Source organism: Erinaceus europaeus, chromosome 16 (assembly GCF_950295315.1).
Source record: "Erinaceus europaeus chromosome 16, mEriEur2.1, whole genome shotgun sequence".
Taxonomy (NCBI): domain Eukaryota; kingdom Metazoa; phylum Chordata; class Mammalia; order Eulipotyphla; family Erinaceidae; genus Erinaceus; species Erinaceus europaeus.
Window position 1 is genome coordinate 55,093,911 of NC_080177.1, and position 19,943 is coordinate 55,113,853.

General features: G+C 40.6%; 1 long non-coding RNA gene and 1 pseudogene across 1 annotated transcript; both read left to right on the plus strand.

Moving 5' to 3' along the window:
• The first annotated feature begins 7,300 nt into the window (after positions 1-7,300).
• LOC103112316 (eukaryotic translation initiation factor 1A, X-chromosomal-like) lies at positions 7,301-7,958 on the plus strand (annotated as a pseudogene).
• Positions 7,959-9,783: 1,825 nt separating this feature from the next.
• Positions 9,784-15,829, plus strand: LOC132533352 (uncharacterized). Its single transcript, XR_009545228.1, has 2 exons — positions 9,784-10,054; positions 15,422-15,829. It is a non-coding gene; the product is annotated as an uncharacterized LOC132533352 (long non-coding RNA).
• The last annotated feature ends 4,114 nt before the right edge of the window (positions 15,830-19,943 follow it).

Consider the following 19,943-nt stretch of genomic DNA (forward strand, 5'->3'; position numbering starts at 1 on the left):
TAAATAAAATCTTTTTTAAAAAAGAATAGAGCAGATGGAACTAATGATCTTCGTGTGGGAAGAAGCTAGAAAGTACATTTTAGGTATATTCCAAGAAACCCATGACTTTAATAATTTTTGCCTGAGCCAAATAACTAACATGCAGATGGAATAAAAGTATTGTCTGGGAAGATAGTGTCAAAATTGAGACTAGGACTAGAAAGCTGGATTACGGCAGAGAGCAACTCCCAAATATGAGGAAAGTATATAAATATTATTAACTGTAGACCTAACCGATCTGACCTACGGCTCATATCTGTACATATTTAATAAAGGAACCTGTGTAACCTCTGCTTCTCTGTCAGTTTGAGCCTGCAGTTCTTGGTGGTGCAGGGGAGTGAGGAAAGACCCAGCAATACAGAAGCTTCCTTCAGTGTAATAGATTCTCCTGTATGGTGCTGGAGCTTGAGCCGAGACCTCACACACAGTATAGGAACATCCCCTATATGGTGAACTATATCTTCAGCCTAGGAGGATTTTTTTTTTTTAAAGATAAAGTAGATCTATATGTTTTGGCAGTGTAAGATGTTTGGAATATTTTGATAAAGCAGCCTATATGTCACTTAAGATCACTTTTTCGCAGTACAGTTAGGACATATACTGCAATGTTTGAACATTTCAACACTGAAGAATGTGACTGTTTACTCTTTATGTCTTTCTATATTATCTGATTTATTTTTTGACAATAAGAATGACAATCAAAACAGAGGAATAGGATCAAAATGGCCAAATAGAGAGACCCTGTAGTTTTCCAATCATATCAACAGCAAAGTCACAACGCATAGGAAAAAATATGCATTAAAACATACCATCTAAACAAACAAACACAAAAATTGCACAGTGATTAATTAGGACATTGGTCTCTCAAGCATGAGGTTATAGGCTAAATTTCTAGAATTACATGTGCCAGAGTAATGCTCTGGTGCTCTCTCTCTTTCTCCCCCTCTTTCTCTCTCATAAATAAGTAAATTAATTAATTAATACATTCCATCCACAAAAGCTAAAAAGCACCCAGCATCCCAGAGGTGGGGACACTGAGAGATATACTCGGCCAAAGAAAAGAAAATCACTCCATGATAGTAAGTCAAAACTGGGAAGAGATCTATCAGCTATAAAACTATTGATATTTGCAGATGCTTCACTTCAGACTGTGTCCAGAGACTTCACGTGTGCAATGACAACCCTTCAGCTTCATTACTTGGGTGAGTCCTTTCCTTTCATAGTATACTCTAATTCCATCCCAAGTGGTTCACTTTCTAACAAAGTCCCAAAACCTAGATATACACCAGGTTCTGTGAGAGAGAGCATATGTTCACACATACCCATAAACTACTGCAAAATATATACCTGAAAGCAGAAGTACACTAGAGTATGCAGTGAGTACCCCCCTAACACTTCCTCTCCACTATTCCAAGCTTTGGGTCCATGATTGCTCAACAATTTGTTTGGCTTTGCGTGTTAACTCTCTTTTTTCAGTCACCAGGTTCCAGATGTCATCAGGATGCCAGCCAGGCTTCCCTGGACTGAAGACCTCACCAATATGTCCTGGAGCTCCGCTTCCCTAGAGACCCACCCTACTAGGGAAAGAGAGAGGCAGACTGGGAGTATGGACCAACCAGTCAACGTCCATGTTCAGCGGGGAAGCAATTACAGAAGCCAGACCTTCCACCTTCTGCAACCCACAATGACCCTGGGTCCATGCTCCCAGAGGGATAGAGAATGGGAAAGCTATCAGGGGAGGGGGTGGGAAATGGAGATTGGGTGGTGGGAATTGTGTGGAGTTGTACCCCTCCTACCCTATGGTTTTGTTAATTAATCCTTTCTTAAATAAAAGAAAAAAATAAAAAATAAAAACTATTGATATACTGTAGCAGAAGAAAGGTAGTTTTCCTAGTCCTTCAATTTGATTTCAGTTCTGTGCCTATAATTTTACAACAATGGAAAGTGACAAAATAAAAGCTATAAACCAGCTGTAATTTGAGGCAATAGCCTTCCCAACTATTATTGTAACTTGCTTGGAACGACCATGGTAAATGTCATATTGGAATTCAGTTTCCATACTAACAGATCCATGGGGGAGATTTGGGGATGAGTGTCCCCTTGTCAGCTTACAGTCAACTAGATTATGTTCCCCACGAATTCCAGAGTGCTGTCACTAGCTGAATTGAGGCTCCAGCCATATAAGGGACTTGAATTTCTACCCATGGAAATGAGGGGCCACAGAGCACTTGCTCTTCCATTTGTTACCCAGGTTCAAACACAGATCTATTTATGCACAGAACATCAAACATAATAAGCATACAGAAACAATGTTGGACCAAGACAGCAACTGAAACAAAGCACCACATTCACCAGAAAAGTGTAAACTTATTAAATAGGATGATAAGATCTGTATACAAACAACATAATTAGGCAAAGCCAAATTCAGTGAGTAGCTACAAACTTTAGGCCATGATTTTCTTTAAAATAAAAAAAAGCATTATTGATAATATTGACAACAGTGGTGATAATGATCCTCAGGCTGCTCACTAAATGGCTTTAGTTTTAGCCCTTACTAAAGTTTGAAATATAGGTAAGACCATATTACAGATGATGAAATCAAGACTTAGAAAGTTTAACATAATGTTTCTGAAATAACTTTTTTCTTTATAGGGGGGATTAATGGTTTACAGTCAACAGTAAAATACAATAGTTTGTACATAGTTTGTATATTTCTAAGTTTCCCACATAGCAATTCAACCCCCTTGAAATAACTTTTGCTATACAGCTATCAAGAACAATGAAGCCACCTTCTCTGACCCATCTTGGACAGAGCTAGAAGGAATCATGTTAAGTGAGCTAAGTCAGGAAGATAAAGATGAGTATGGGATGATCCCACTCATCAACAGAAGTTGAGAGAGAAGAACTGAAAGGGAAACTGAAAGCAGGATCTGACTAAATTGAAAGTAGGGCACCAAAGTAAAAACTCTGTGGTGAGGGGTAGACATGCAGCTTCCTGGGCTGGTGGGGGGTGGGGGTGGGTGGGTGGGATGGATAGTCTTTTGGTGGTGGGAATGGTGTTTATGTACACTCCTAGTAAAGTGTAGTCATATAAATCACTAGTTAATTAATATGAGGGGAACAATTGATTGTATGTCTCAAAGTTTTTAAAACAGACTGAGTCTTTTTAATATATAGGCTGTGTATTTGATATGAGGACTCTCTCAAAAGCCTAGACCAAGTAGATCAGAAGCAACCAATGGCACAGCTATATACAATATACTAGGTACTATACAGCAAACCCTAACAAAAGGACTTTTCAAAGTTAACCCAATTACCAGTGTGATGATAACAATAACGATCCATTGTCTTTTTGAACCCTAAGACAGCAGGAACCTCACATCTCCACTATAGAGCCTATATTTCCCCCAGTCCTGGAACCTTAGGATAGGGCCCACTTTCCGGCATGCTTCTCCCAATCCATATCAAATAATATTGCATCAGCCGATTGCAACCTAATCAATGCAACAATTGCCACCTCAACATGTGTCAGCTCAGACTGTGTCCAGAGACTTCAGGTGTGGAATGACACCCCTTCAGCTTCATTACTCAGGTGAGACCTTTCCTTTCATAGTATTCTCTAATTCCATCCCAGGTGATTCACTTTCTAACAAAGTCCCAAAACCTAGATATACACCAGGTTCTGTGAGAGAGAGCATACGTTCACATGTATCCATAAACTACTGCAAAATATATACCTGAAAGCAGAAGTACACTAGAGTTTGCAGTGAGTACCCCCCCCCCCAACACTTCTCCACTATTCCAACCTTTGTGTCCATGATTGCTCAACAATTTGTTTGGCTTCATATGTTAACTTTTTTTTTAGCTACCAGGTTCCAGATGCCATCAGGATGCCAGCCAAGCTTCCCTGTACTGAAGACCCCACCAATGTGTCCTGGAGATCTGCTTCCCCAGAGACCCACCCTACTAGGGAAAGAGAGAGGCAGACTGGGAGTATGGACCAACCAGTCAACGCCCATGTTTAGCGGGGAAACAATTACAGAAGCCAGACCTTCCACCTTCTGCAACCCACAACGACCCTGGGACCATGCTCCCAGAGGGATAGAGAATGGGAAAGCTATCAGGGGAGGGGATGGTATATGGAGATTGGATGGTGGGAGTTGTGTGGAGTTGTACCCCTCCTATCCTTTGGTTTTGTTAATTTATCCTTTCTTAAACAAAAAATAAATTAAAAAAAAGAAATAACTTTTGTTATTTTGTTTCCTCTTACTTGACTCCACTGTTAGCTATCTTATAAACTCTTCTATAAAACACCTATGTCCTTGAATCTTTGGATCTATTTCAAAATTTCTACTTCTAGTTCTAAGTTCAGTTTGGAACTTATGTTAAAACTCAGTTATCATTAGTCATAATCTGAGCAGTTAATAGTTAATAGACAAAATGAGAAGCAATTTATCAGGCCAGTAGTAATGAGCTTGGCTTGTAGAAGAATAATTCTGGATCAAATACTATCTGTCCACATGAGTGTGATTTACTTAATCTCTCAGATGTTTCAACTGCAAAACGAGAAATGGAGCTCCTGATAGAGTTGTAAAGAGAAGAGAATTCATAAGCATAAAATGTTTGACAGAGTCTTGCACACATGATAAATGCTGCCCTCATTATTACCCTAACTGTGCTCTTAATACATCACATTTTGTATGTGTGCCTTCATTTAAACCTGGTAATAAAACTACTCCCGTAAGGAAGAGGAGGTTTGGGGAGATTGAATAACCAGCCAAGGAGAAGCAACTAACCAACAAAAGGGTTGGATTCCAACTGAAAGTTGGCTATAGAGACTCTTTTTTCTGCCTGCTCAAGACAGTAATGAAGCATCTTAGCGTAAGAAGCACCACTAAATTTACTCTCATGTTGCAACAGGAAACGTGTTTCAAAGTACTACCACACAGGAAAATAGTCAAACTTGTTCCTGAGACTATTACTATTTGATATACACTTTAAAAATATGTTATAAGTCAGAGTATTTTTTCTGTGTGAGTCATAGCAATCACTTCAATGGCTGGCTGACTAAGTGAAATGCCTAAGGCTACATCTCCTCTCCTCTCAGATGTGACTTGATCTAAGGATTCAGGGAAGCCATGGTGCGCTGCTATGTTCCACCACTGGGGAGCCAGAGACGACCTGAACTGCCCCTGCGGCTACAGACAATGACCCACATAGTCAAGGACTGCCACCTCTCCAGATTCAAAGGAGGTCTCGAAACTTTACATCAGGCTCAACCTGACGCTGTTAACTGGCTATGGAAGAAGGGCAAACGCTAGAAGAAGAAGAAGAAGAAGAAGAAGAAGAAGGGAAGCCACCAGAAACATTTCTCTCTCTTCTTATATATATCTATTCAGTCTCCCACTTCCTGTTGGCTTCTATTTTATACATTTTATACAGGTAAAATGCAAGATGACCAACAGAGCCTCTGAGTTTCTCTCTCTCTCTCTCTCTCTCTCTCTCTCTCTCTCTGTGTGTGTGTTCTTAGATCATCTGTGAATGAGATTGTCTATTAATATTTATCCTTCTTCTAGTTTATCCTGCTAAATCTTCACTCTTGTCATTTTGATTTGTTGTTTGTTTTTCTTTTTCTTTTTACTAGAGCACTGTTCAGCTCTAGTTTAAGGTGTGGTATGAGGGATTGAACTAGGGACTTTGGAGACTCATGCATGAGAATCTTTTTGCATAACCATTATGCTGTCTACCTCCACCCCTGAATGTTCATTCTTAACTGTCAGACTTTGCAGTTATTAATCTATAAAAAGTCATGCCTTGTCAAGATGTGCCATTTATTTTTCCTCAGAGCTTTGCATTTTAAGAATAAAAGAAGAGAAGGATAATTAGTAGTAGAATGAGAGCCCCATTTTACAATAAATGATCATTGGAAGGATAATGGACACTTGGTCTCAGGGTTTCATGCATTCTCATGTTGAGTGAATGTTCTCTGAGTCAGTTAACAGAAGCACTATTGCTCTGTGATTTTCAAATGAATTTTGAGTCTTTTTTTTTAATAATGGCTAATACAACAGGCCTTTTCATTATCAGTTTAGTTACAGAGATATGATTTCCTAATACAATAGCATAAAGTACTCTGCTGAATAAAGGCTTAATAAATGAATATGACTGGGGGGGCAGGTGGTGGCATACCTGCTTATGCGCACATATTACTAAGCACAAGAACCTGGGTTTGAGACCTTGCTCCCCACTGCAGGTGTCTCTTTTTCTCCCTCTATCTCCTCATCTTTTTGTTTTTGTTTTAATTAATTTATTTTCCCTTTTGTTGCCCTTGTTTTTCATTGTTGTTATAGTTATTGATGTCGTCATTGTTGGATAGGACAGAGAGAAATGGAGAGAGGAGGGGAAGACAGGGAGAGAGAAAGATAGACACCTGCAGACATGCTTCACTGTCTGTGAAGCGACTCGCCTGCGGGTGGGGAGCCGGGGGCTCTAACCGGGATTCTTACGCCGGTCCTTGCACTTCACACCACTTGCACTTAACACGCTGAGCTACCGCCCAACTCCCTCTCCTCATCTTTTTATAAAGAAAAAGGAAGAGAGAGAGAGAAAATAGCTGCCAGGAGCAGTGGTTTCATGGTGCCAGCACTGAGCCTCGGCAATAATCCTGGTGGAAATTAAAAATAAGTAGATAAATGAAGATGACTGTGAAGAAGCTGTATTTTTCTGCCTATGAAATCATCCTTTTGTTGTTTTCTTTGAATGAATTATTGAGCAAACCTTAAATTGATGTAAACACATTCCTGTTTAAACTGATCATCAAAATCCACTTCCGAACTGAGATTTGTCACTGTATGTCTTAAAATAAAAAGTAGTTTGTAAACTGGTAACTTACATCAAAGTGATAATGGTGAGTAAATACATAGGTAACATCGCCTCAGATTGCTAATTTATGGTTAGAGACACAAAAATAGACATGTTCTTTGAGAAGTTGATTTATGTTGTGTGGTTCTGTAATATGAACATTTAAACTCTGATCTTTGGTCTAAAATGTTACATGAAATATGGACTATATTCGTTTTTTTAACTTGTGCAGCAAAACAACACTGAGACTTCTTAGTGTCTTGAAGAAATTTTTGAGTGTACAGTTTACTTTAGTGGAGGGACACATGTTTTGAATTGTCTTCTTCTTACATAGGATTATCTGTTCAAACTTCATAGCAGTATGACATAGTAAATATTTTAGAGAAGTTGCAATTGGCACATGATTGTAATTAGCTACTTGGTAGTTACGTGATTTGGTCAGTAAAATGAGGAATTAAACAACGACGCACAATAAAGATTATCCCGGGTGCTCACGCTATCTGGCCTCCTGCGCCTGTTTCATCTCCCTCGGCCCGACGGGTTCCCCCTGGGGAAGTTATCCCATCACCTGCCTAAAAGTCTGAGTCTCTAAGAAAGTCTCTAAGAAACCGCAGAAACTGCCATGTCCAAGTGATAAAGGTAAAGGAGTTAAAAATAGACACAGAGGTTAAGAGCGAAAATGAATCTAAGAAGAGAGAGCTAGTGTTCAAAGAAGATGAACAAGAGTATGCACAAGTCATCCAAATGTTGGGCAATGGTCAATTAGAAGCAATGTGTTTTGATGGTGTAAAGAGGATATGTCACATCAGAGGATAATGGAGGAAAAAGTTTGGATAAACACCTCAGACATTATTTTGGTTGGTCTAAGGGATTACTAAGATAATAAGGCTGGTGTGATTTTAAAATACAATGCAAATGAAGCTAGAAGTCTGAAGGTGTATGGCAAGCTTCCTGAGCATGCTAAAATCAATGAAATTGATATGTTCAGTCCTGGGGATGATGATGAAATTCAATTTCATGGCATTGGAGATGATGATGAAGATATTGATGTTATCTGAACTGAGATCATCAATTTACATTTAAATTTTTAAAATATATTTATTTATTTTCCCTTTTGTTGCCATTGTTTTTATTGTTGTTGTTATTGTTGTTATTGTTATTGTTGTTGCTATTGATGTCATCGTTGTTGGATAGAACCGAGAGAAATGGAGAGAGGAGAGCAAGACAGAGATGGGGAGAGAAAGATAGACAACTACAGACCTACTTCATCACCTGTGAAGCCATTCCGCTGCAAGTGGGGAGAGGGAGGTTTGAACTGGGATCCTTACGCTGGTCCTTGCGCTTTACACCATGTGCGCTTAACTTGCTGCGCTACTGTTCGACCCCCTACATTTCAATTTTTATGAGGACTGTTCAACAATTTGGATTTTCGTTGTGACCTGTAAGAGAAGATTAAAATTTCATTAGTATGAGTGCGATTTGTTAAAGCAGCTGATTTGTTTTCAAAGTATTTGTGTTTATTTACTTGGTAATGCTGGGTTTTCTTAAATTAACTACTAGACCTGTTTTGTTCTTTAGATGTAATGGAGCTTATGAATAAAAGACCACATCTTCTGTTTCAAAAGAGAAAATAACTGTTTTACTGTTTTTCTAACTTTCATCACTTCTAGTAAGTAAATGGATGTTTTAAATACATAAAACATTTGCCCTAAAAAAAAAGCGATTTCTTGTGTTCCCTTTCTAAAAGCACAAGTATAGATGTAACAATAACTTACAAATTCAGAAATAGGAAAGGCCTCTAATTATGTAGCATTTTCATTAGGCTAGGCTTTACATTAAATCTTTTGCTTACATTAGTCATGTAATTCTAACACATCTGTGAAGTGAATAGTACTATACATATTTTGAAAGCATGAAGTTAAAAATCCTCAAATCACACAGTTACTAAATGGGATGCTTAGGATCTGACTTTTTAAAGAAACCTATTCTGAGGCTACCATCTTCCTCTCAAGCTGAGATAAATTTAAGTTCTGGATCATGACATAGGCCTTTTAAAAAATGTCTCCTTGCGGCTGCACAATGGCAGCACACACATTACCATGTGCAAGGATCCCAGTTCAAGCTGCAGTCCACACTTAAAGGGGGTAAGCTTCGTGAACAGTGGAGCAGTGCTGCAGGTCTCTCTCTCTCTCTCTATTTCTTTCTGTCTCTATTAAGAAAAAAAAAAAAAAAAGAGAGGGAGAGTACAGGTCCTGGAAAAGGATGACAGAGGACCTAGTGGGGGTTGTATTGTTATGTGGAAAACTGAGAAATGTTATGTATGTACAGACTATTGTATTTACTGTTGAATGTAAAACATTAATCCCTCAATAAAGGAAAAAAGGGGGAGGATGGAAGAAGAAGGTCACCAGCAGTGGTGGAGTTGTCATGCAGTCACTTAAAAAAAAAAAATGTGTCTCCTTGCCAGTTGCGAAGAGCTTAAAAGTTCCTGAATAGAGAAGAAGAATTTTCTCCTTCATGGATTCCCCAAGACTAGCAGTATAGAATATTTTATAGGAATTATCTTGAAGGTAAAGTAGGGGACTATGAATGGGGCCCCCACGGATCCCATGTCATAATGAAACTGTGCTTGGATCGCTGGCAAGTTTCACTTACTAAGCCACTGGCATTGACTTTTTTAGCACAAAACACCACATGTATTATGCTGTCATCAGAGCCATACTCAGTGATAATTGCAACATGCCAGTAGCAAAACACCCAGCCCTGGTTCCCATGGCCTACTTCTGAAAGGAACGGCATGGCTTCACCATTATCATTCCTCCTGGAAGGGAGAAAGGGAGGGTGGGCAAGCAGCAGGAGGAGAAATCTTTTCAATCTGGATGAACAGATCAGCTGCTATGGACACCATACTGTTCTGGCCAAGCCAGGGTTCCTGTGACATCATGCCCTACTCTCCCACTGTCAGCAAAATTCCCTGAGGGCAACAGCTGCTGCTGCCTACAAACAGTAGCTGTTCTCACTCTGCCCAGGGAGGCGTGCCAACTCCTCCTTCCCATGAAGTCTCCTTTCTACTCAACCCAATTTGCTGAGTCCAGTGAAGGGGAGGACGCCAGGAAGACGCTGGAAAAATGCATTACCTAATGGAGAACTGCAGGTGAGCTGGCCCACACTGGCCATCTCCAGAACTTTGATACCAGGCAGCCAGAAACATCCTAGGTAATCTCAATTCTAGGCCTCTTTTACCCTCTAGCCAGTAGGAATGAGGCCTAGTACCACCCTCTACTTCCCCCCTAGTCCCATCAGTTCCTATTTGTGTCAGGATATAAAGTTTAGAAAGTATTGACAAATGAGTGAAAGATACTCAAATACTATTTCAGTTGTATCTTGTGTACTAATAATAGTCTCCATACATTTATAAGTTATAAAGACTCTCAAGGGGGAGCTAAGTTCTTCTTTCTTGATGAATAGGAGAAGGATGTCAGAAATCTTAGTTCTACTTCAGAAGTACTCATCCTATCATCTGTGAAAGGCTATCAGAAGGTTCAGGGGTCCAGAAAAATTCCAACACTCATGTTTTCATAATTTAAAGTGCAAGTTCTTCAACACAACCACTGGGCTGTGGGGTTGTTAAGACCTCTGAATAATGGAAAGCTTAAGTGTTACCTGTCACCATCAGGTATTTGGCTGTAGTCTAATTTGTCATGGAATAACTTAATCGTAATGTGACATTTGAATGTTTTATTGTTTCATTACCATACGTTTAACTCTCCTGAGGTACCCTGACTGTGGTTAAGGTAATCTACGAAACTGTCAGTTAAAAAGAAGTGACTAGCCCCTGCCACTAAAATGCAAGTCCTCCAGCTCAGGGAGGGCAACAGCTTTGCTTTCTTCATAACCGTGTCCCATCTAGAACAGTTCCTCTAGTCACAGGACCAGTATGAACTACTCTTAGATATATAAAGCAGAATAAACCAACAGTGTCCTACTATACGGATGGACCATTGTGATTAAAAGAAGGTCAGAAGTGGAACTAAGTATAAGTCCAGGGCATGGCTAGATAGCATAATGGTTATGCAAAGAAACTCTCATGCCTGAGGTTCCAAAGGTTCAATCCCCTGCACCAACCATAAACCAGAGCTGGGTAGTGCTCTGGTTAAAAAAAAATTAGGGTGGGGTTAGATAGCATAATGGTTATGCAAATAGACTCTCATGCCTGAGGCTCAAAGGTCCCAGGTTCAATCCCCCACACCACCATAAGCAGAGCTAAGCAGTGCTCTGGTGGGAAAAAAGGAGGAAGAGGAGGAGGAGAAAAAGTCCAAGGGAACCAGGAGATGCTCTGTGGCTCTCTACCATTCGAGTCTTCTCAAAGCCAAGGTCCAGCTAGGACAGTGATGGGGGACCACAGCCTTCCAAACTGTGGAGGAGAGGACACTGACAACTCTAAGGACCACGGGGGTGGTGTGCAGGGCGGGGGTTAGAACTTATCACATGCTGAGGAACAAACACACTGAGATACAAGCAGTCTTTGTTGACTCCAGGAGATGTGGGAGTTCTGATACCAAGCTGCCGGCAGCTGGGCCTACAGACATGGATTCTATGACTTCCACAAGAAATAGCCACACCTCTCCCCTTACTGCCCACTGTAGCACCACTGCCCTCTACTCTTGATCTAGAGGGTATGTGTCCCCCAGCTTAGCAGCAATTAAGCAGCTTTGGAAGCTGGGAGCAGTGACTATACCATGTTTATGGAGTTGTAAGTTGATCTCCCAGGCATTCTAACTTTGTTGCTTCATCAACCTGGTTAATATAGAGACTGCCTAGGTCTTTTTATTAGTGGTTGATTTTTTTCCCCCTGAAAATTAAGCATGGCATGTGCTTTCTAGGATGATATGTAAGAATTGTTTTTTACTTTTTATTATAATTTTATTTATTTATTTTTGCCTCCAGGGTTATCTCTGGGGCTTGGTGCCTGCACTATGAATCCTGGATATTTTTTCCCTTTGTTGCTCCTGTTGTTTATCATTGTTGCTATTATTATTATTGTCATTGTTGTTGGATAGGACAGAGAGAAATTGAGAGAGGAGGGGAAGACAGAGAGGGGGAGAGAAAGATAGACACCTGCAGACCTGCTTCACCGCTTGTGAAGCGGCCCCCCTGCAGGTGGGGAGCCAGGGGCTTGAACTGGGATCCTTACACTGGTACTTGCTCTGGTTCTTGTGCTTCGTGCCATGTGTGCTTAACCCACTGTGCTACTGCCCCCCCCCCCATGTAAGAATTCAAACAAATCAAGTCATGCTTTCCACTAGTCCTTCACTTTGTTCCATTGGGGTTTTAGTTCATCCTTGTCCTATAGCACAGTGGGTTCTTTTTCTTCAAACTAAATACAGGTTCTTCCTAGAAGTGTGTCCATAGGTCCTAGACCAATCTGACTTCAATAATTAATGCACTGGTTTTCCCAGATGACAAAGCAACCTACCATGTCACACATTTGACTACTGGGCCAAAGCCAACACTTTTGTCATTCTTTTGGGTTCTACCAATCTTCTTTTTATTTGCCTAACTACAAGCGTCAAATACATTACCATGTTGGTGTAATTTATATGTGCAATTGTGGGGTTGGAGGGGGGTCCCAAATATTGAGAGCAGCTGTTGGCCCAAGGCCAATTGTTCCTTATTTCGTGTGGATATTTCCACCTGTGCCCACTCTGTGATAACTATAAAAAGGTGGGACGAGAAGTGATCAGGGTCACAGACTCTCCCTTTGCTTGGAAGGGTGTTGGCAGCCCAAGCTTAAGCTTGATAATAAAGGCTCTTGCTATTGCATGTGTTCTGGTCTTCTTTGCATGAGATCGGGACTCGAACTTCTGGGCACAACACAATATTCCTCAATATTGTTGTTATAGTATTTTTATCATCATCATCATATGCAGAGCAAGGGCCTTACACACAATTTAACCACTCTCCAGGTAGATTTTTCATTAAGAGAGAGACAGAGAGGAAGATATACTACAGCACCAGAGCTTCCTCCAGTTCCATAATACCTCCTCTGTGGTGTATGGGCTCAAACCTGGGCCTCCTGCATGGCAAATCATGTGCCCTAGCTGTTGAACTATCTCTCCAGTCCCACTTCTATCTTTTTCTTTTTTTTTAACCAGAGTACTGCTCAGCTCTGGCTTATGGCGGTGTGAGGGATTGAACCTAGGATTTGAGAGCCTCGGGCATGAAAGTCTCTCTGCATAACCATTATGCTATACCTCCATCCCCACCATTATCTTTTTCAATCAGGATTTATTCTCAAATTTCAAGTAAAATTTCTTCTCCAGCTCTTCCTTACAACATTCAGGAGTCTAGTTTCTAAGTTAATATAATTTACCATTAGTTAATGTATGATCGTGTCCTAAGCAACTGACATCTTTCCTGTGACAAAACACCTGGTTAATAAATTTTAATTTACACCAGAATCTGTTTTCTAAAAGTACTAGCTGTTGAGAAAATTGACAAAAGTTTTGACATAGTTTTAAAAAATAGTATTCTTTTAATTGAAGTTACTCTGATTGACAACATAGTCTATGTTTTGGGAATACAGAGTCACACTTCTTCAGATGTCTTTTACCATACCACATTCACCATCAAAAAAACCCTCCAGCAATTCACACAAACAGATGTTCAATAAATATTAATATTATAGTAAATACAAGATATGCAGTTCTTTGATTTTTTTTGTACTGTCAGTCAATACAAACATTAAATATCAGTGTCTTGCACAGAAATCTAGGAGGAAATGACAAAGTGTAAAATAGTTCCTCTGCTTTATTGAATTGGCAAAGAGTTGGGATTAAAAACTAGCACTACAGAATGGGAGACCTCTACTTGTCATACAATAGACAAAAGGACCATAAACATAAAGAGCACAGCAATCTCAGCAACAAAAACGTAGATAGATAGATAGATAGACAGACATACAGACAGACAGATAACCCCATCCTAAAATCGGGAGAGAATATCGACAGAATAATCACCAAGGAAGAGATCTAAAAGGTCAACAGACAAATGAAAAAATGCTCGAAGTCATTGGTTGTCAGAGAAGTAAACAGAGACAACAATGAGATACCACTTTACTCCTCTGAGAATGTTAAACATCAAAAATGATAGCAGCAACAGAGGAGGGGTTATGGGGGCAAAGTAGCCCTCCTGCTCTGCTGGTGGGAATATAACTAGGTCCAAGCCCTGTGGAGAGCAGTCTGGAGAACTCTCAGAAGGCTAGAAATAGATCTACCTTATGACCAGGCAATCCCTTTCTTGGGCATATATCCTAAGGAACTAAATGCAACATCCACAGTTTGTAATAGCCAAAGCCTGGAGGCAACCTAGGTGTCTAACAATAAATGACTGAATGAGAAAGTTGTGGTAGATATACACAATGGAATATTACTCAGCTATTAAAAATGACGAAGTCACCTTTTTCACCTCATCTTGGATAGAGCTTGAAGGCATTATGTTAAGTGAGATAAGTCAGAATGAGAAGGATGAATATGCAGTGATCTCACTCATAGATAGAAGTTGAGAAATAAAAACAGAAGGGAAAATACAAAATAAAACTTGGACTGGAACTGATGTATTGCACCAAAGTAAAAGACTCTGGGGTGGGTGGGGAATGTCCAGGTCCTGGAACACGATGACAGAGGAGGACCTGGAGGGGTTAGATTGTTATATGGAAAGCTGAGAAATGTTACACATGTGCCAACTATTGTAATTTACTGTTGACTGTAAACCATTAACCTCTCCAATAAAGAAAAAAAGAAGAAAAGGGACCTCATCTTGAATGGAACTTGAAGGAATCATATTAAGTGAATTCAGCCAGAAAGAGAAGAATGAATATGGGATGACCTCACTCATAGACAGAAGTTGAGGAATAAGAACAGAAAAGGAAATAAAAAGCAGAACTTAGGATGAGTTTGGTGTATTGCACCAAAGTAAAAGACTCGGTCGGGGTGGGGTGGGGTAGAGGAGGCTTACAGGTTCTAGTACACGATGGTAGAGGAATACCTAGTCACAATGTTTTGCAGAAAACTGAGAAATTTTAAAAATGTACCAGCAACTATATTTACTGTTTACTATAAACTATTAATCCTTTCAATAATAATAATAAAAAAGACTTAGAAAGCTGACTGGTATAGCCTCTCATCTTCAGATATGTTACATATAAGCCCACTCCCAGACAAATAACAGATAGATGTTATTTTTAAAGACCTAAAGAAGATTTCACAAACTTCTTAGGTGACTTGGCCTATTAACAGCTCTTGCTAAGAAGCAAGCTTGCCTGAGAAGATATTATGGTACTTGTTCTGACCTCTGTGATGTTAAACAAAATGATGGCTACTTTTTGTTGGATGAAAAGCTCTTTGCTAATCAAGTTGCTCCTTGTTTTTCTCTTCTTTGCTCCCAAACTATTTCTGCATTCAAACATTCCTCATTTCTTTTCCTCTATGACTTGTCCTTATTCATCCTGACCTTGTGACAGCAAGAGGCCTGTGACCCTCCAATGAGCATCCTGAATTGAGGACTGCCATCTCCCACAGCCCACTGAGATCACCTTGTGCTGGACCCCAGCCCAACACCCCAGGACATGTAGCAGATGAAGAAGGTTGTTTCCAGTGAAGGCTATGTAATGAATAGATTTTAACTGCATCTCATTAGCAGTCTTTGGAACATCTAGCAAACTACATCACTGTGATCTGAAAGTTCAGGGTTACAGAGAAAATGAGAACTGTGAAAGGAAAGAACTGCTTTCCATTTAGTTCTGTTTCCATGCTGTACATCTAGGCCATGGGGGGGGGGGGTTTTACCATCTATCTTTTTCTGTGGTGATCAGAATTGTTCACTTTCATTAAAGTATTGGTAGAGTAGGAAAGAAATTTCCTATCCCTAATGATGACCACTGTTCTTGTATCCTAAAAAAAAAAAAAAAAAAACTACACTCCACGGTTTTGTCTAGTTCAGGATCATGACAATGGTTTTCTCCAACTTTTAGCACCAACTCAGAATTCCTCTGCATAATTTTCAAAGCACTCAACAATCTGGCCCAGTTTACTCACTCAACCATACTTCTCGTGATCTTCGCGAGCATTCTCTTTGCTCTACCCAAGCAAATTGCTCACCCAAACTACATAAGCCACTGCTGTTCCTACCCTCTCCTTCACTGACATGGTATCAAAAACTGTTTTTGGACCACCTGAGAATACAACAAGACAAGGCTAGGATTACTTTGGGAACCCACCAAGTCATGAGTGAGTGCAAATACATGTGTCTTGTGGACAGAGAGAGGCTTAAGGAGAGATTCCTGGGGCTAAAAGCCTGTACCTACTTGGGAGCGACTGGTAAAGGTCCAGCAGTTTGCCAGTTCAGATGCCACCTCTGGTCTGAGTTTTATCAACGAAAAGACTGCTGAAGAGAGAAAGGATCCCCTAAGGCTCACCAATTGCAACTGTGAATCTTAACTGCTGCTGCCTCTCAGAGGCTGGAGCAGCAATGGGGAGGCCCTATGCTGACATCGGGGGACAGAGAACTGACTGGGCAACTCAGGAGATCTAAACTCCTGGTGGTCTAGAGGTGGGACTGTACAGTGGGAGCCATTCCACATTGTTCTCCTGATGAATTGGGAGACCTGATGAACCCACAGAGTATGAAAAGGATTTGTTTAGAAACTCACAGGGCCAAGGAGTGCTGGCCAGCTTGGCTCTGGTTGCAGGCAAAGCAATGAATTGGGCCTGGGGTTTTGGACCCTCGGAGTGTGGCCGTCTCTTTGCATAACCACTGTGATATCTCTACCTCACCTTGTTTTATCTTTTGGTCAGGAATGAGTGATTAAGCTAAAAAAAATCAATTTATAGTTAAAACGTACTCAGGCTCCCATTGCCTGCAGGGAAGATAAATAACATAAGAAAACTATTTTTATGTCACCCATAAAATCCAATCTTTTCTCTGAGGTCCATGCTAATTTTTCTCTTGAAATGGTAAAATCTCAGAATTAAAAAGGATTTTTTTTTCAATTTCAGTATCACTTTATTGAGGGAATTTAGATTTATAAGACCGTTCCCACTTTTTTCAAGATAATTGGTGTCAGTATAGAAGGGAACTTTTACAGTTATCCAATCCAATCTGCAAGCTTGGGAGAACTTCGGTAGCTTGCAATGGAAAGATTGGGGATCCAGAATTCTGGTGGTGGGAACAGTTTGTAGATGTACCCCCATTACCTTGTAATTTTGTAAATCAATATTAATTCATTAATAAAAATGAAATGTTATCCAATCCAGTGTCTAGCTCACAGCAGTAGGCACAATTAAAATACCTGCTAGTGAGCTGATGTGCCACGCTTCTCCTAGAAAACCCAGTTATTTGGTGTGTGTGTGTGTGTGTGTGTTTTCTTTTTTCTTGTTTTTGTTTTACCAGAGCACTGTTTACCTCTGATTTATGAAGGTGTTGAGGATTGAACCTGTGTGCTCTGAGTCTCATGTAGGAGAGTCATTTGGTATAAATATCTCATCCCTCTGAAATGAGAAAAGAAAAGAGAGGGAGAATGAAGGAAGGGGGAAATGGCACAGCTCCAATGCTTCCTCCAGCGTAATAGGGCCTGTACTTGAACCCGAGTCATATGCACAGGTTCCTTTTACTCATATCTACTCATAATGGGTTCAGAATAATAAAGTAGACTCTCTTGAGAAGAACTGCAGTTCTACTTTTCCAAGACCTTAGAATAACAATTAAATGAATGGTGTTTATCATAATTCACATAAACAGTGGCAGGTATGAGGCCTCTAAAATTAATTTAAGAATTTTAGGCCAGAATGTTTTCCATTAAGTTCTCACTACTGGCCCAGTATAAATGGGTTAACCTCCTGAAAATAGTCCATAGAAAAAAATGGGATAGCCTAAGTGGGGTCTCACCTGGCAGAGTGCACATGTTACCATGACCTCAGGCCTGGGTTTGAATCCTCAGTCCCTACCTGCAGAGGGCAGCTTCACAGTGGAATAGTGTTCTAGGTATCTCCCCCTCTCTCTGTTTCTCTTTCATCCTCTACCAAAAATGAAAGGAAAAAGGGACCACCGGGAGTAATATAGTGGTGCAGACACTGAGCCCCAGTGATAGTTCTGGTATCAAGAAAGAAAGGAAGGAAGGAAGGAAGGAAGGAAGGAAGGAAGGAAGGAAGGAAGGAAGGAAGGAAAGAAGGAAGGAAGGAAGGAAGGAAAGAAGGAAAAGAAAGAGAGAAAAGAAAGGAGAAGAGAAAAGGCTGGGAAGAAAGGAACGGAAAGGAAAAGAAAAGAAAAGAAGAGAAGAGAAGAAAAAAAAGACAAGATAAGATAAAAGAAGGGGCTGGGTGGTTAAGTGCATGTGGCACAAAGTGCAAGGACCAGCGTAAGAATTTGGGCTCAAGTCCCCAGCTCCCCACCTGCAGGGGGGTCACTTTGCAAATGGTAAAGTAGATCTTTAGGTGTATATCTTTACCTCCTCCTCTCTGTCTTCCCCATCTCTCTCAATTTCTCTCTGTCCTATCCAACAACAATAACAAGAATAACAGTAACAACCACAAAAGGGCAACAAAATGGGAAAAATAGCCTCCAGGAGCAGTGGATTTGTAGTGCTGGCACCAAGCCCCAGTGGAGGCAAAAGAAGAATGAGAATGAGGAGGAGGAGGAGAAGGAAGAGGAGGAGGAGGAGGAGAAGGAGGAGAAGGAGAATGAGGAGGAGGAGGAGGAAGAGGAGGAGGAGGAGGAGGAGGAGAAGAAGGAGAAGGAGAAGGAGGAGAAGAAGAAGGAAAGAAAAGATGGGGCAAGGGACTGTACTGAGGGAGGTGAAGGCTAAAGCAACCCCATGAGTTTATAGTCCTGAGCTCTTTGCTATTTCTCTTCTGTTGATGATCAATGTTTGGAAAATGGCATATTCCAGAAGCCAGAATAGGCAGACTTTGCCTGGTCTACTTTATAGAAAGTGTTCCTCCCTAGGCTTGCCCTAAGCAGCTCTAGCAGTTCTGAGAAAGGTCTAGATTCCTGAGTTCACATTTGGCTATTCACATTCTGAAGTCATTGGCACCTATTGACCCAACTTTGCCCTTGAATAAAGACTCTGCTGCAAACTCTGTCTGGGCCCTTCATTCCCAGAGAAACTGTAAGGTCAGCAGGTGTTAACCTTGGCTCCTTGAGAGAGGTCACTTCACTTGGTGAGAGACTCTAGGTAAAAATAGAAGCCCAGTGCAGCCTCATGGGAAAATGACTTATTCATGGGTTCTAAATTATTGAGGTCATTGAAGAGAATGCTATTTTTAATCTTTGAGAGAAGACAAAAATGGGGTGAACTGGGCCTTGAGAAAGATGGTGTCTTCACTAGGCCAAAGGCCTCAAACACAAACTGACAGGAAGTGGGTGCATGCCCAGTCGGTGACCTTTGAAAGCTTCAAGTCTGCAGACAAGTTTGCCTCATTTGCAGGTATCCAGAATGGAATAAAAGTACCTTCGCAGAGCTGGTTGCCAGTGCAAGTGGGTGCTTCAAGTAGAGTAATTCTTACAGAATGCAGGAAAGCATTCTCAGCCACAAAACACCCTTGATTCAGTCACTCTCCCAAGACGGAAGGCTTTGTTTTCCTCTTAAAATTCAAGTACTCCCTGGGAAACTTCATTCATTGGCAGTTTCTCAGCTGCTGCCTCAATTTTTGGTGAATACCTCTGCAAGAAATGAAATTGATGGCTGATGTAGTAGAGTTGCAAAATGGAATGCAGCCTAGTTCTAAAGGTGGAAGAGAGGGAGCAGGGTTGCAGCAGCTAGAGGACCTTAGGATGTCAGATGAGGGAGAAATGGACAAAAGGTCATCTTGAAAACACAGTATTCCCACTGCAGTGTCTGTGAGCAGCTTAAGGGGTTCTGAATTTTTTTTCCTTCTATCCATTTCCCATCCCCTTATCACAACTTCTCCCTCAGAGTTAATGACCAGGTTTTTGCAAGTGATAGTTTACAATTGTTCCATTTTTTAGGTGAACTTGCTGGTTCTTCC